This window comes from Bos indicus x Bos taurus, chromosome 11 (assembly GCF_003369695.1).
Source record: "Bos indicus x Bos taurus breed Angus x Brahman F1 hybrid chromosome 11, Bos_hybrid_MaternalHap_v2.0, whole genome shotgun sequence".
NCBI lineage: Eukaryota > Metazoa > Chordata > Mammalia > Artiodactyla > Bovidae > Bos > Bos indicus x Bos taurus.
This window is the reverse complement of record NC_040086.1, coordinates 59,433,981-59,451,884: the sequence shown is the minus strand read 5'-3', so window position 1 is coordinate 59,451,884 and position 17,904 is coordinate 59,433,981.

Below are 17,904 nucleotides of genomic sequence, written 5' to 3'. Positions count from 1 at the left end.
AATATAAGTTATCAGTATATATTAACTATAGAAACCAATATAAAATATATTCAAATAGATAGACTCATAGATAAACCAAAATAGAATTTTTAAAAATGTTCTAGTGATTCACAGAAAGTTACATATGAAAAATAGAAATAAAAGATAGAGATAACAGAAAACAAAAATGAAATGACTGGCTTAAGCCCTTAACAAAGATATAACAACACAATGCAAATGTTCTAAATATACCAATTAAATAAAAATACTGGTGGAGAGAATTAAATATGGCCTAACTATATCCACAAGAAATTTATTTCAAGTATAATTATACAGGTAGATTGAAAGTAAGAAAGATGAAACAAAATGTATCAATAGTAATCAATAATCAACAATAAATAATCTAAGAAAACAGGAGTGGCTATAATAATAATAAAACAAGTTTGAAGCAAAATAAAATTATGAGAGACAGAAATGAGCATTATGTATTGATAAAATGGTCAGTCAGTTAAGAAGACATGCTGCTGCTGCTACTGCTAAGTTGCTTCAGTCATGTCCGACTCTGTGCGACCCCACAGACGGCAGCCCACCAGGCTCCCCCGTCCCCAGGATTCTCCAGGCAAGAACACTGGAGTGGGTTGCCATTTCCTTCTCCAATGCATGCAAATGAAAAGTGAAAGGGAAGTCGCTCAGTCGTGTCTGACCCTCAGCGACCCCATGGACTGCAGCCTCCCAGGCTCCTCCATCCATGGGATTTTCCAGGCAAGAGTACTGGAGTGGGGTGCCATTGCCTTCTCCGGACGTATGTACACCTATGGTTAACTGTGGGTTTATGACATATATAAAAATTGTAAAGCTTTTGTACTATATGTGAACTGGTCTAATATTACCTAAAGACAGACTATGATAAATTAAAGACATAAATTATTAACTCTGCTGCTGCTGCTGCTAAGTTGCTTCAGTCGTGTCCGACTCTGTGCGATTCCATAGACGGCAGCCCACCAGGCTCCGCCATCCCTGGGATTCTCCAGGCAAGAACACTGGAGGGGGTTTCCATTTCCTTCTCCAATGCATGAAAGTGAAAAGTGAAAGTCAAGTCGCTCAGTCGTGTCTGACTCTTTGCGACCCCATGGACTGCAGCCTACCAGGCTCCTCCGTCCATGGGATTTTCCAGGCAAGAGTACTGGAGTGGGGTGCCATTGCCTTCTCTGTAAGAAGACATAGTTACCCTAAATGTGCATGCACCAAACAATGAAGCTAGAGAATACGTGAAGAAAAAACTAACTGAATTAAAAGAAGCAAACAAACCCACAACTAAAGCTGGAGACTGCAACATCCTTCTCTTAATAATTGATAGAAGAAATAGAAAATCAGCAAGAATACAGGACTCAATAATATCAATACATTTAACCAACAGAATCTGATTGATATTTTAGAACACCCTAACAACAAGAGAGTATACATTCTTTTCCAAGTGTCAATAGACCATATAATAACATATATAGTCCCAGGATTATAACTGGTGCTTAAGAATAGACATCATCAAATTTAAAAGAATTTAATTTAATAATAAACATAAAAGGAAAATCATCTAACACTTGTGAACCAAGCAAAATTTCTAAATAATTCATAGGTCAAGGATGAAATGTCATGGTAAATATATTTATAAATTTAAATTTAAAAGTTTTGTGTGTGTATATATATATATGAAAATACAACACAAAAAATTGTGAGATACAGCTAGAGTAATGTTTATTTTTGTCCAGTTGCTAAGACATGTCTGACTCTTTGCGATCCCATGGACTGTAGCACACCAGGCCTCCCTGTACCTCACTATCTCTAGGAGTTTGCCCAAGTTCGTGTCCATTGAATTGGTGATGCCATCCTACCATTTCACCCTCTGTTACTCTCTTCTCCTTCTGCTTTCAATCTTTCCCAGCATCAGAGTCTTTTACAACGAGTTGCCTGTTTGCATCAGGTGGTCAAAGTATTGGAGCTTCAGCTTCAGCATCAGTCCTTCCAATGAGTATTCAGGGTTAATTTCCTTTAGGATTGGCTGGTTTGATAAAAGGGAAATTTATAGCACTAAATTACAAATGATACAAAAAAGAAAAGCCTGACAACAATAATCTAAGTTCTACATCAAGAACATAGAAAAAGAAATCCAAAGCAAAGAGAAGGAAGGAAAAAAGGTCATAAACGATTGAAACTGTGAAAGAAAAGTGAGAGCTTGTTCTTTGGAAATTTGAATGAAACATACAAGTATCTAGTAAGACTGACAAGAAAAAAAGGAAAATACAGATATTTAATATCAGGAATGAAATAAAGGCTATCACTACAGAGCTTGATGACATAAAAAAGATAAGGAAATAGTATAAACAACTCTGTATGCATATATTTGACAACTAAGATGAAATGAACCATTTCTTTAAAACCATAAACACAACTCATTCATTATGAAGTAAATTGAGTAACCCTATTAAAGAAATTAAATTTGTAATATAAAAATTCCCATGAAAGAAATTCCTAGACCCAGCTTTGTTTCAATGAATAATTTTACCAAACATAAACAAACAAAACACCAATTCACCACAATCTCCTCCTAAAAACTGAATTCATTTTATGAAGATCCTATCCCCTTGACTCCAAAACATAAAACAAGAAAATCAATTAGCTACATCTTTCATAAATATAGATGCAAAAATCCTTAACAAAATATGAGTAAGCACAATTATGCAATGTATATACCCTGTGACCAAATGGGATTTATAGCAGGGGTGCATGGTCACTTTAATATTTGAAAGGTAATACAATCAAATCATATTGAAAAGCTCTAGAAGAAAAATAGCACGATCTTATCAGTGCAGAAAAAGCATTTAAGAAAATTTAACACCCATTCATGATAAAAACTCTTAGAAAATTAGGAATAGAAGAGGACCTCAATTTGTATAAGACGATATACAAAGACTTTCGCAAAGACAGTGTAAAACACTACAACCTCTTCAGTTCAGTTCAGTTCAGTCGCCCAGTCGTGTCCGACTCTTTGCGACCCCATGAATCGCAGCACGCCAGGCTTCCCTGTCCATCAATGCCCAGAGTTAACTCAGACTCATGTCCATCGAGTCAGTGATGCCATCCAGTCATCTCATCCTCTGTCATCCCCGTCTCCTCCTGTCCCCAATCCCTCCCATCATCAGGGTCTTTTCCAATGAGTCAACTCTTCGCATGAGGTGGCCAAAGTACTGGAGTTTCAGCTACAGCATCATTCCTTCCAAAGAAATCCCAGGGCTGATCTTCAGAATGGACTGGTTGGATCTCCTTGCAGTCCAAGGGACTCTCAAGAGTCTTCTCCAACACCACAGTTTAAAAGCATCAATTTTTTGGCGCTCAGCTTTCTTCACAGTCCAACTCTCACATCCATACATGGCCACTGGAAAAACCATAGCCTTAACTAGACAGATCTTTATTGGCAAAGTAATGTCTCTGCTTTTGAATATGCTATCTAGGTTGGTCATAACTTTTCTTCCAAGGAGTAAGTGTCTTTAAATTTCATGGCTTCAAGTCACCATCTGCAGTGATTTTGGAGCCCCCCAAAATAAAGTCTGACAGTATTTCCACTGTTTCCCCATCTATTTCCCATGAAGTGATGGGACCAGATGCCATGATCTTAGTCTTCTGAATGTTGAGCTTTAAGCCAACTTTTTCACTCTCCACTTTCACTTTCATCAAGAGGCTTTTTAGTTCTGCTTCACTTTCTGCCATAAGGGTGGTGTCATCTAAGTGAGACAATGCATTCTCTCTAAGACTAGGAGCAAGAAAAAGATATTCACTTTCACCACTCCTATTCAACATAATGCTGGAATTTCTACCAATGCAATACAATAAAAATGAATAGATTGTATATATACAGGCATACAAATTGTAAAGGAAGGGATAAAACTTTCCCCATGGCAGATGACATGACTGTCTACACAGAAAATAACAAGAGATCTACAAAAAAACCCCAAAACCAACCAAACAAAAAACTAACAAAAGAGCCTCCCTTTACTACAGAATTCAGAAATATCGCTAATATAAAAATGCAAAAATAAATTATATTTCTACATACTAGTAGTTAGCATGTACTCAGTGAACTTAAAAGGAGAATCATTCCCTTTTTGACTATCTTCATTTAATTCTTATACCCTGCACTTAACGCTTTGAGTAAGTGATCTCTCACTGTTTTTCTATGTTCTCTTTTTCTATGAACATGTTTGTTCATTTGTTTTGAATTCCAGATATAAGTGAGATCCCAATGGATTTATTTTTCTCTCTAGCTTTTTTCATTTAGCATAATGCCCTTAAGGTCCACCTGTATTGTCACAAATGACAAGATTTTTTTCTTTTTATGGCTTAACTGTATTCCATTTTTACTGAATAGTGTCCTATTCCATTATATATGTCTAATAACCAGACATGAGTTTGAGTAAACTCTGGGAGTTGGTGAAGGATCGGGAGACCTGCTGTGCTGCAGTCCATGGCGTCACAAAGAGTTGGACAAAACTGAGCAACTGAACTGAACTGAATAACCAGAAGCAGAATTTTAGGTCATATGATAGTTTTGTTTTTCATTTTTTGAGAAAACTCCTTAATGTTTTCCATAGTGGGTGTACCAGTTGGTGTTTCCCACCAACAGTGTTCCCTTTTCTCCACATCATTACCAATAGTTTTAACTTCTTATCTTTTTGATAATATACATCCTAACGGGTGTGAAATGATACCCTATGTGGCTTCAATTTGTATTTCTTTGATGCTTAGTGATGTTGAACATCTTTTCATGTACCTATTGGGAATTTAAAGGTCATTTTTGGAAAAATGTCTTTTCCAGGTCCTTTGAAAAAATTTTAAATTGAATTGTTTATTTTTCTGCTATTGAGTTTTATGAGTTTCTTATATATTTTGGATATTAACTCCATATCAGATGCATAATTTGCAAATATTTTCTTCCATCTTATAGTTTGGTGTTTCACTTCATTGATCATTACTTTTGTTGTGCATGAACTTCTACAATGTGCTCCACCAATTCCATTTCTAGGAATATATACAAAGGAAACAAAATCACTATGTCAAAGAGGTATCTGCACCCCTATGCTCATTATAGTGTTATTTTCAATAGCCATGGCACAGAAATAACTTACAGGTTCACTGACAGATGAATGGATAAGATGGAGGCAGGGACATATTATATATGTATTAAATGTATATTATATATATAACATAATATATATACATGTATATTTCCATATGCATATGGAATATCCATTAAAAAATGAGTGATATCCCATCATTTGTGGTAACATGGATGAACCTTGAAGGTATTATGCTAAGTGAACTAAGTCAAGGGCTTCCCTGGTGGCTCAGACGGTAAAGCGTCTGCCTGCAATGAGGGAGACCCGGGTTCAATCAGATAAAGAAAGACAAATGCATGATCTCACTTATAAATAAATCAAAAAGTGAAAACAAAACCAAAAAATCTTGTAGAAAAAGGAGAAGAGATTTGTGGTTTAAAGAGATGATGGGTCAGGGATGGAGGAATTGAATAAATATGGTTAAAATAAGATGAACAAGGACTGGGATATAATGGATAATAAGGCAATGGCACCCCACTCCAGTACTCTTGCCTGGAAAATCCCATGGACGGAAGAGCTGGGTAGGCTGGAGTCCATTGGGTCACGAAGAGTCGGACACGACTGAGCGACTTCCCTTTCACTTTTCATTTGCATGCATTGGAGAAGGAAATGGCAACCCATTCCAGTGTTCTTGCCTGGAGAATCCCAGGGACAGGGGAGCCTGGTTGGCTGCCGTCTATGGGGTCACACAGAGTCGGGCACGACTGAAGTGACTTAGCAGTAGCAGCAGCAGCATGGTGTTTTTAAAAGTTGCTAATAGATAAGGCCTAAAACTAGTTACACAAAGGGGGAAAAACATTTTTTTGTGAATGTATGAGGTGATGGATGTTAACTAAATTTATATTAACAATTTCACACTGCCATATGTATATCAGTCATTAAGTTGTACACCTTAAACTTGTAAGTGCTGTATGTCCATTATATTTCAATAAAAATGAAAAAGGGGAAAAATGCAATCATTTTAAAAAATGTTTAATGTTAGTCTATCTAAACATTTTAGGTTTGCATTCTGAAAACTACAAAATATTGAATGAATTTAAAGCTCTATATAAGTGGAGAGACATACTTTCTTCATGGATTAAAAGATCTAACCTATTAAAGATATCAATTAACTCAAGATTAATATCCATGTTTAATGCAATTCTTATAACCTGCCAATTGCATGTTTAATGCAATTCTTATAACCCTTGGACTGCAAGGAGATCAAACTAGTCAATCCTGAAGGAAATCAATATTCATTGTAAAGATTGATGCTGAAGCTAAAACTCCAATACTTTGGCTACCTGATGCATAGAGCTGACTCATTAGAAAAGACTCTGATGCTGGGAAAGGTTGAAGGCAGGAGGAGAAGAGGACAACAGAGGATGAGATGGTTGGATGGCATCACCGACTTGATGGACATGAGTTTGAGCAAGCTCTGGGAGTTGGTGATGGACAGGGAAGCCTGGCGTGCTGCAATCCATGGGTCATGACTGAGTGACTGAACTGAACTGATGCATCACTATCATTATCTTGTTGCATAAAGAAAGATAAATTCATCTCATTTTATTTGCTTTAGAAAAACAGTTGTATTTGGAGGTCCGTATTAGATTTCTACAGCTACTATAACAGATTCCCCAACTTTAGGAGCTTAAAACAACATAACTAGATTATATCTCTGTAGGTCTCAAGTCTCCAATACAGTTCTCACTGGGTTAAAATCAAGGTGTTAGCAGGTTGTATTCCTTTTTGAAGACTCTAGTGGAGAATCTGTTCCCTTGCTCACTTTGGTTGGTGGAATCCAGTGCCTTGCACTCATAGAACTGACATCCATGTCTTTGCTGGAGGTCATGCCATCCATGACCCTGCTGCTGGGAAAGATTGAAGGCAGGAGGAGAAGGGGACGACAGAGGATGAGATGTTTGTATGGCGTCACCGACTCAATGAACTTGAGCTTACACATCTCTGGGAGATGGTAAAGGACAGGGAAGCCAGGCGTGCTGCAGTCCATGGGGTCGCAAAGAGTTGGACACAACCGAATGACTGAACAACAACAAATAACCTGCCAAGCAAAAACATTTTGCAGATATAGATTATATTATTCTAAAAATTTATATGAAAGGCAAAACAACTATAATAGCTAACAATCTTGAAAAAGGAGAATAAAGTAGGAAGAATGAACATTATATAGCTAGTGTAATCAAGACTGTATAAAATAGGTAAAGAGATAGACACATCAGTGAAATAAAATAGAGAAGCTAGTATAACAGATGTAAGTAACTTTTTGATGTAAGTACAAAAGAAATTCAAAGGAAAAATAATAGTCTTTTCAAAAAATCATGCTGGAATAATTAAAGAATCATATGCAAAAAAATAAAGAAGAAAAGAAAGAACCCCAACCTAAGTCTCAAAACTTACATAAAAAATAATTCTAACTGGATTATGGATTTAAATGTAAAATTCAAAATTATAATTTTGAAAGGGATGCATAGATCCACACAAAACTCAGTAGGATGAAGGAAGGAGGGGAAAAGAGGAGAGTGAACAAACGGACCTCCACCCAAGGGGTGAGAGATCTGAGGCAGGGGTCAACCCCCACATCAGGGAAATTGTTGGGACAGTGGAGGAGCATTTGAAGCTGTTGGAGAGTGCAGAAGCTGACCTGTGACAGGCTGAATGGAATAAGAACCACACAGACGATCCTTGCTGTAGCCCTACATACCCTGGACAGGGACACAAGTTCTCTGGCATGCTTGGTGGCTGGGAGCTGGATCATAGAGATTGGAGAACAATCCCAGGGCAAGGTCTGCTGTTGACTGTGGGGAGACAGTATGAGGGGACATGCGGGAGGAGATCATGGTAGGAAATGCCTTTGCAGGAAAGCAGAGTGGCCATAGAGACAAGGCAATAATGCTGAGTCATGTGCGCATGATGAAGCCATCACCGTAGCCTCTCTCCCTACACACCAGATTGGGAAGTTGAACAGTAGAGAAGGACTCATAGTGAGCGGCCCTTCAAGTGCCTGAAGCACTAAGAAACAGAGAATGACTCCAGCCACAGTGCACTTTAAGTGCCTGACCCACCAGGGAGCAGATAAGGAGCAATCAAAGAGGTCCTTTGAATGCCAGCTTCAGAGTCTAGAAAGGGACTAATAGTGCCATAGCTCCTGTGGCTGAGATGGCCAGCATCCCCACACACTTGGCACTGCCTGGGTACCAAACAGCTGTGCTACCTCCACACCCAGTCCTCTTTGGGACAGAGTGACCAGAGGCTGGAAAACAACACTAGTAACACAATATCTACACATGGACATCACCAGATGGTCAATAATGAAATCAGAATATCTTTTTTGCAGCCAAAGATGGAGAAGCTCTATACAGTCAGCAAAAACAAGACCAGAAGCTGACTGTGGCTCAGATCATGAACTCCTTATTGCCAAATTCAGACTGAAATTGAAGAAAGTGGGGAAAACCACTAGACCATTCAGGTATGACCTAAATCAAATCCCTTATGATTATACAGTGGAAGTGAGAAACAGATTTAAGGGACTAGATCTGATAGAGTGCCTGATGAACTATGGATGGAGGTTCGTGACATTGTACAGGAGACAGGGATCAAGACCATCCCCAAGAAAAAGAAATGCAAAAAAGCAAAATGGCTGTCTGAGGAGGCCTTACAAATAGCTGTGAAAATAAGGGAAGCAAAAAGCAAAGGAGAAAAGGAAAGGTATACCCATTTGAATGCAGAGTTCCAAAGAATAGCAAAGAGAGATAAGAAAGCCTTTCTCAGTGATCAGTGCAAAGAAATAGAGGAAAACAATAGAATAGGAAAGACTAGAGATCGCTTCAAGAAGATTAGACATACCAAGGGAACATTTCATGCAAAGATGGGCTTAATAAAGGACAGAAATGGTATGAACCTGACAGAAGCAGAAGATATTAAGAAGAGGTGGCAAGAATACACAGAACTGTACAAAAAATATCGTCACGACCCAGATAATCACCATGGTGTGATCACTCACCTAGAGCCAGATATCCTGGAATGTGTAGTCAGGTGGGCCTTAGGAAGCATGAGTATGAACAAAGCTAGTGGAGGTGATGGAATTCCAGTTGAGCTATTTCAAATCCTGAAAGATGATGCTGTGAAACTGCTGCACTCAATATGCCAGCAAATTTAGAAAACTCAGACGTGGCCACGGGACTGGAAAAGGGCAGTTTGCATTCCAATCCCAAAGAAAGGCGATGCCAAAGAATTCTCAAACGACCACACAATTGCACTCATCTCACACACTAGTAAATTCAGTTCAGTTCAGTCACTCATTCGTGTCCGACTCTTTGCGACCTCATGAATGACAGCATGCCAGGCCTCCCTGTCTATCACGAACTCCCAGAGTTCACTCAAACTCATGTCCATCAAGTCGGTGATGCCATCCAGCCATCTCATCCTCTGTCGTCCCCTTCTCCTCCTGCCCCCAATCCCTCCCAGCATCAGTCTTTTCCAGTGAATCAACTCTTCACATGAGGTGGCCAAAGTATTGGAGTTTTAGCCACAGCATCAGTCCTTCCAATGAACACCCAGGACTGATCTCCTTTAAGATGGACTGGTTGGTACTCCTTGCAGTCCAAGGGACTCTCAAGAGTCTTCTCCAACACCACACTTCAAAAGCATCAATTCTTTGGTGCTCAGCTTTCTTCACAGTCCAATTCTCACATCCATACATGACCACTGGAAAAACCATAACCTTGACTAGACAGACCTTTGTTGGCAAAGTAATATCTCTGCTTTTCAATATACTATCTAGGTTGGTCATAACTTTCCTTCCAAGGAGTAAGCATCTTTTAATTTCATGGCTGCAGTCATCATCTGCAGTGATTTTGGAGCCCCCCAAAATAAAGTCTGACACTGTTTCCACTGTTTCCCCGTCTATTTCCCATGAAGTGATGGGACCAGATGCCATGATCTTCATTTTCTGAACGTTGAGCTTTACGCCAACTTTTTCATTATCCTCTTTCACTTTCTTCAAGAGGCTTTTTAGTTCCTCTTCACTTTCTGCCATAAGGGTGGTGTCATCTGCATATCTGAGGTTATTGATATTTCTCCCGGCAATCTTGGTTCCAGCTTGTGCTTCTTCCAGCCCAGCATTTCTCATGATGTACTCTGCATAGAAGTTAAATAAGCAGAGTGACCATATACAGCCTTGACGTCCTCCTTTTCCTATTTGGAACCAGTCTGTTGTTCCATGTCCAGTTCTAACTGTTGCTTCCTTACCTGCATATAGGTTTCTCAAGAGGCAGGTCAGGTGGTCTGGCAGTCCTATCTTTTTCAGAATTTTCCACAGTTTCTTGTGATCCACACAGTCAAAAGCTTTGGCATAGTCAATAAAGCAGAAATAGATGCTTTTCTGGAACTCTCTTGCTTTTTCGATGATCCAGCAGATGTTGGCAGTTTGATCTCTGGTTCCTCTGCCTTTTCTAAAACCAGCTTGAACATCTGGAAGTTCACGGTTCATGTGTTACTGAAGCCTGGCTTGGAGAATTTTGAGCATTACTTTACTAGCGTGTGAGATGAGTGCAATTGTGCGGTGGTTTGAAAATTCTTTGGCATTGCCTTTCTTTGGGATTGGAATGAAAACTAACCTTTTCCAATTCTGTGGCCACTGCTGAATTTTCCAAATATGCTGGCATATTGAGTGCAGCACTTTCACAGCATCATCTTTCAGGATTTGAAATAACTCAATTGGAATCCCATCACCTCCACTAGCTTTGTTCATACTCATGCTTCCTAAGGCCTACTTGACTTCACATCCCAGGATGTCTGGCTCTAGGTGAGTGATCACACCATCGTGATTACCTGGGTCATGAAGATCTTTTTTGCACAGTTCTTCTGTGTATTCTTGCCACCTCTTCTTAATATCTTCTGCTTCTGTTAGGTCCATACCATTTCTGTCCTTTATCGAGCCCATCTTTGCATGAAATGTTCCTTTGGTATCTCTAATTTTCTTGAAGTGACCTCTAGTCTTTCCCATTCTATTGTTTTCCTCTATTTCTTTGCATGGACTGCTGAGGAAGGCTTTCTTATCTCTCCTTGCTGTTCTTTGGAACTCTCCATTCAAATGGATATTTTTCCTTTTCTCCTTTGCTTTTGGCTTCTCTTCTCTTCACAGCTATTTGTTAGGGCTCCTCAGACAGCTAATTTGCTTTTTTTTTTTCTTTTCCATAGGGATGGTCTTGATCCCTGTCTCCTGTACAATGTCACGAACCTCCATCCATAGTTCATCAGGCACTCCATCAGCTCTTGTCCCTTAAATCTATTTCTCACTTCCACTGTATAATCATAAGGGACTTGATTTAGGTCATACCTGAATGGTCTAGTGGTTTTCCCCACTTTCTTCAATTTAAGTCTGAATTTGGCAATGAGGAGTTCATGATCTGAGCCACAGTCAGCTCCCGGTCTTGTTTTTGCTGACTGTATAGAGCTTCTCCATCTTTGGCTGCAAAGAACATAATCAATCTGATTTCGGTGTTGACCATCTGGTGATGTCCATGTGTAGAGTCTTCTTTTGTGTCGTTGGAAGAGGGTCTTTGCTATGACCAGTGCATTCTCTTGGCAAAACTCTATTAGCCTTTGCCCTGCGTCATTCCATACTCCAAGGCCAAATTTGCCTGTTACTCCAGGTGTTTCTTGACTTCCTACTTTTGCATTCCAGTCCCCTATAATGAAAAGGACATCTTTTTTAGGTATTAGTTCTAAAAGGTCTTGTAGGTCTTCATAGAACCGTTCAACTTCAGCTTCTTCAGCGTTACTGGTTGGGGCACAGGCTTGGATTACTGTGATATTGAGTGGTTTGCCTTGGAAACGAACAGAGATCATTCTGTCGTTTTTGAGATTGCATGCAAGTACTGCATTTTGGACTCTTTTGTTGACCATGATGGCTACTCCATTTCTTCTAAGGGATTCCTGCCCAAAGTAGTAGATATAATGGTCTTTTGAGTTAAATTCACCCATTCCAGTCCATCTTAGTTTGCTGATTTCTAGAATGTCGACATTCACTCTTGCCATCTCCTGTTTGACCACTTCCAATTTGCCTTGATTCATGGGCCTGACATTCCAGGTTCCTATGCATATTGCTCTTTACAGCATTGGACCTTGCTTCTATCACCAGTTACATCCAAAACTGGGTGTTGTTTTTGCTTTGACTCCATCCCTTCATTCTTTCTGGAGTAATTTCTCCACTAATCTCCAGTAGCATATTGGGCACCTACCGACTCAGGGAGTTCCTCTTTCAGTATCCTATCATTTTGCCTTTTCATACTGTTCATGGGGTTCTCAAGGCAAGAATACTGAAGTGGTTTGCCATTCCCTTCTCCAGTGGACCACATTCTGTCAGACCTCTCCACCATGACCCTCCTGTCTGAGTGGCCCCACATGGCATGGCTTAGTTTCATTGAGTTAGACAAAGCTGTGGTTGGTGTGATCAGATTGGCTAGTTTTCTGTGATTATGGTTTCAATGTGTCTGCCCTCTGATGCCCTCTCGCAACACGTATCATATTACTTGGGTTTCTCTTACCTTGGAGGTGAGGTATCTCTTCACAGCTGCTCCAGCAAAGCACAGCTGCTGCTCCTTACCTTGGACGAGGGGTATCTCCTCAGGGCCACCCTTCCTGACCTTGTACGTGGAGTAGCTCCTCTCGGCCCTCCTGCACCCGCGCAGCCGCCGCTCCTTGGATGTGGCATTGCTCCTCCTGGCTGCCTCCCCTGATCTCAGGCGTGTGGTAGCTCCTCTTGGCCGCCGCCCCTACACACACACTAGTAAAGTAATGTTCAAAATTCTCCAAGCCAGGCTTCAACAGTACATGAACTGTGAACTTGCAGATATTCAAGCTGGTTTTAGAAAAGGCAGAGGAACCAGAGATCAAATTGCCAACATCAGCGGGATCATGGAAAAAGCAAGAGAGTTCCAGAAAAGCATCTATTTCTGCTTTATTGACGATGCCAAAGCCTTTGACTGTGTGGATCACAAGAAACTGTGGAAAATTCTGAAAGAGATAGGACTACCAGACCACCTGACCTGCCTCTTGAGAAACCTATATGCAGGTAAGGAAGCAACAGTAGAACTGGACATGGAACAACATTCTGGTTCCCAATAGGGAATGGAGTACATCAAGGCTGTATATTGTCACCATACTTATTTAACTTCTATGCAGAGTACATCATGAGAAACGCTGGGCTGGATGGAGCACAAGCTGGAATCAAGATTTCTGGGAGAAATATCAATAACCTCAGATATGCAGATGACACCACCCTTACGGCGCAAAGTGAAGAAGAACTAAAAAGCCTCTTGATGAAAGTGAAAGAGGAGAGTGAAAAAGTTGGCTAAAGCTCAAAATTCAGAAAACTAAGACCATGGCATCCGGTTCCATCACCTCATGGGAAATAGATGGAGAAACAGTGGAAACAGTGACAGACTTAATTTTGGGGGGCTCCAAAATCACTGCAGATGGTGACTGCATTCATGAAATTAAAAGATGCTTGCTCCTTGGAAGAATAGTTATGACCAACCTTGACAGCATATTAAAAAACAGAGACATTACTTTGCCAACAAAGGTCCATCTAGTCAAAGCTATGGTTTTTCCAGTAGTCATTATGGATGTGAGATTTGGACTAGAAAACTGAGCGCTGAAGAATTGATGCTTTTGAAGTGTGGTGTTGGAGAAGACTCTTGAGAGTCCCTTGGACTGCAAGGAGGTCCAACCAGTTCATCCTAAAGAAAATCTGTCCTGAATATTCATTGGAAAAACTGATGTTGAAGCTGAAACTCCAATACTTTGGCCATCGATGTGAAGAACTGATTCATTTGAAAAGATCGTGGTGCTGGGAAAGATTGAAGGTGGGAGAAGAAGGGGACAACAGAGGATGAGATGGTTGAATGGCATCACAGACTCAGTGGACATGAGTTAGTAAACTCCAGGAGTTGGTGATGGACAGGGAGGCCTGGCATGTGCTGCAGTCCATGGAGTCACAAAGAGTTGGACAAGACTGTGACTGAACTGAACTGAACACCATATCTCCTAGGCCAATGGCTGCTGGCTCCCCTGCCTATGTGGCATTGCCAGGCTCTCTGTGATTCAAGCAGCTGTGCCACCTGCTTGCTTGATCCCCAGTGGAACAGATCTGTTAGAGGCTAGAAAATCCCTAATGGCATCATATCTCCTGCTCCCCTGGCTGCAGGATCCCCTGTGTACCTGGTTTTGCCAGGGTCATTGTGGTTCAAGGAGCTGCACCTCCTCCATACCCAGCCCTCACTGTGACAGACCCAAATCCTCCAGGGCAGCCTTGGGAACAAACTCCTGTGGATGACCCACATAGAGAGTGGAGATAAAAACCACAGTTGAATCCCAGGGGGAATGTGGCTAAGGAAGAGGATCAAAAACCTTCCTACAAGCTGTACAAGCTGCAGATTAAATCCACATGATCAAGTAGGCAGACTGTGTCTATGCAATATATAAATTGACAATGAGAGCTCCCACAAAGGAAAATTTACTGATTCTGGCAGCTGTGGACCATAGAGGCAAGAACACACAGGAGCAAGGCCAGATGAGACTCTGAGCTCATCAGGTCTACAGGCCTACAGCAGGTCCAGAGAAAAGCCCAGTATTGGAGGGCATCATTAGGGAGACAGAAGTGAACTGTGACTCACAGAGAAGGAAAGGATATTTACAACTGATATTTGAGAAAAGAATTATTATCCTTATATTTTGATTGGTTCTGGAGTTGGTTCTGGAGTTTTTTTCTTTTCTTTCCCCTTTGTTGCTGAGGTTGTTGATTTTATTATTACTATTAACTCTATTTAAGATTTTGAGAATTTATTTAATCATACTTTTTATTTCCTTTATAAACTTCTACCTCTATTTTGGCCCTTTGTAGTTCTGTGGGTTTTTTTGTTTGTTTGTTTTTGTTCAATTATTATTTTTTTTATTTTTCTTTTCCTGCTGTTATTTTAATATATATAAATTTGTTTTATATAATTCTGTTTAACTTTGTTTTTCTATGATTTTTTCTTTTCTTCTTTTTCTTTCTTTTTTCAATATGTTTGTTAGTTTTTTTTTTTTTTCTTTGCTTTATTCCCCAGTTGACATTCTGCTTTGGTTTTATTTTCCAGTTTGCATTTAGTTAGTTTTCTTTTAATTGGTTGATATAATTTCTGGTTTCCTTTGCTTGCTGGGTCATTCTCTTTTACTTTCTTTTTTTGGACTGCTGTGATTTCATTTGTATGTGTGTATGTGTGTGTGGGGGTATGTTTCATTGTTTTTGTTATTATTTGTCTTATTTTGTCTTGACCATTTGTGTGGGATCATCTTTTGTTTCTTTTTATATTTTGTTTATTTGTGTGTTTGTTTTATTCCCCCTTTAATGCCATAACAAATGACTTATGGAATTTTGGATCTCTGACCAGAGATTGGGCCTGAGTCTTTGGAGTGGGAGCACTGAGTCCAGGACTCTAGGCTGTCAGAAAACTCCTAAATTCAGGGAGTATTAATTAGTGAGAACTCCCACAAAGGCCTCCACCTGCACAAAAGAGCCAGCATCACTCAACTTCTTGCTGCACCCAGTGAAGGATTCTTCACTCAAAAACAAGCAAGGCAAAAATACAAATCCAATCGTTAGCATACACGATTCACCCCAAAACATACTACTTTACATATCCTTGCCCATTAGAGAGAAAAATACAATACAAAAAAATCAACTTCTCCCACAGAACATGGGCACAAGTCACTCTCAACACGAAGCCTACACAAACAACCAGGCCAGCCTTATCTACCAAGGGCAGAAACAAGAAGGAAGAGGAATACAACCCTAAAACCTAGGAAAAGGAGACCTCAAACAGAGTAAGTTAGAAAAAAATGAAAAGACAGAGAAATATAATGCAAATGAAAGAACAAGGTAAGAATTCACAAGACCAAGTAAATGAAGAGGAAATAGGCAAACTTCCTAAAAAAGATTTCAGAGTAAAGATAGAAAAAAAGACGATTCAAAACCTCAAAAATATAAAGAATAAAATGCAAGAATCAAATAATACATTCATCAAAAAACTAGAAGAAATAAAGAATAAAAAGACAGGGATGAATTACACATTTACTGTAATTAAAAATACTCTAGAAGGAATCAATAACAGAATAACTGAAGTAGAAGAAGAGATAGGTGAACTGGAAGACAGAATGGTGGAAATAACTGTTGAAGAACTGAATAAAGGGAAAAGGAAAAAAATTGAGGATAGTCTCAGAGACCTCTGGGACAATGAAACTGACCAACATTCAAATTATAAGGGTCTCAGAAGAAAAAGAGGAAAAATAAAAGGTCTTAGAAGAGTTTTGAAGAGATTATAATCAAAAGCTTCCCCAACGTGGGAAAGGAAATTAACAATCAAGTCCATGAAGCACAGAGTGTCCCAATAGGATAAACCCAAGGAGAAACTCGGAGAAGGCAATGGCACCCCACTCCAGTACTCTTGCCTGGAAAATCCCATGGATGGAGGAGCTTGGTAGGCTGCAGTCCATGGGGTAGCTAAGAGTTTGACATGACTGAGCGACTTCACTTTCACTTTTCACTTTCATGCATTGGAGAAGGAAATGGCAACCCACTCCAGTGTTCTTGCCTGGCGAATCCCAGGGATGGGAGAGCCTGGTGGACTGCCGTCTATGGGGTCGCAGAGTCGGACACGACTAAAGTGACTTAGCAGCAGCAGCAGCAAGGAGAAACTTGCCAAGACACATGCTAATCAAACTAATGAAGATTAAACGCAAAGAAAAACTATTAAAGCAGCAAGGGAAAAGCAACAAGTAACATACAAGGGAAACCCCATACAATTAACAGCTGATCTTTCAGCAGAAACTCTACAGGTCAAAAGGGAATCACCAGATATATTTAAAGTACACAAAGGAAAACAAAAAATCAACAACCAAGATTACTCTACCTGGCAAGGATCTCATTCAAAATTGATGAGAAATCAAAAGTTTTACAGACAAAAGTTAAAAAAATTTAGCACCACCAAAACAGCTTTACAACAAATGGCAAAGGGACTTCTATAGGCAGGAAGCACAAGAACAGGAAAAGACATACAAAAACAAACCCAAAACAATTAAGAAAATGCCAATAGGAACATGCTGCTGCTGCTAAGTCGCTTCATATATCAATAATTACTTTAAAGGTAAATGGACTAAATGCTTCCAACAAAAGACACAGACAGACAAGCAAAACCCATATATATGCTGTCTCTGTTTACAAGAGACCCACATCAGACCTAGAGACACATACAGACTGAAAGTAAAAGGGTGGAAAAAGATACTGCATGCAAATAGAAAGCAAATAAAACTGGAGTGGTAATTCTCATATCAGACAAAATAGACCTTAAAAGAATATTATAAGTGATAAAGAAGGACAATACATAATGATAAAGGGATTAATCCAAGAAGAACATATAACAATTAAAAACATTTATGCACCCAACAAAGGAGCACCCCAATATATAAGCAAACACTAAGAGATACAGAAAAGAAAATTGACAGTTACACAATAATAGTAGGGGACATAAAAACCCCACTTACACCAATGAACAGATCATCAAAACAGAAAATTGATAAGGAATCACAAGCCTTAAATTAACTTTAAACCTGATGGACCTAGTTGATATCTTCAGGACATTCCATCCAAATACAGAAGAATATACTTTCTTCTCCAGTGCACATGGAATATTCTCCAGGATAGACCACATCTTGGGTC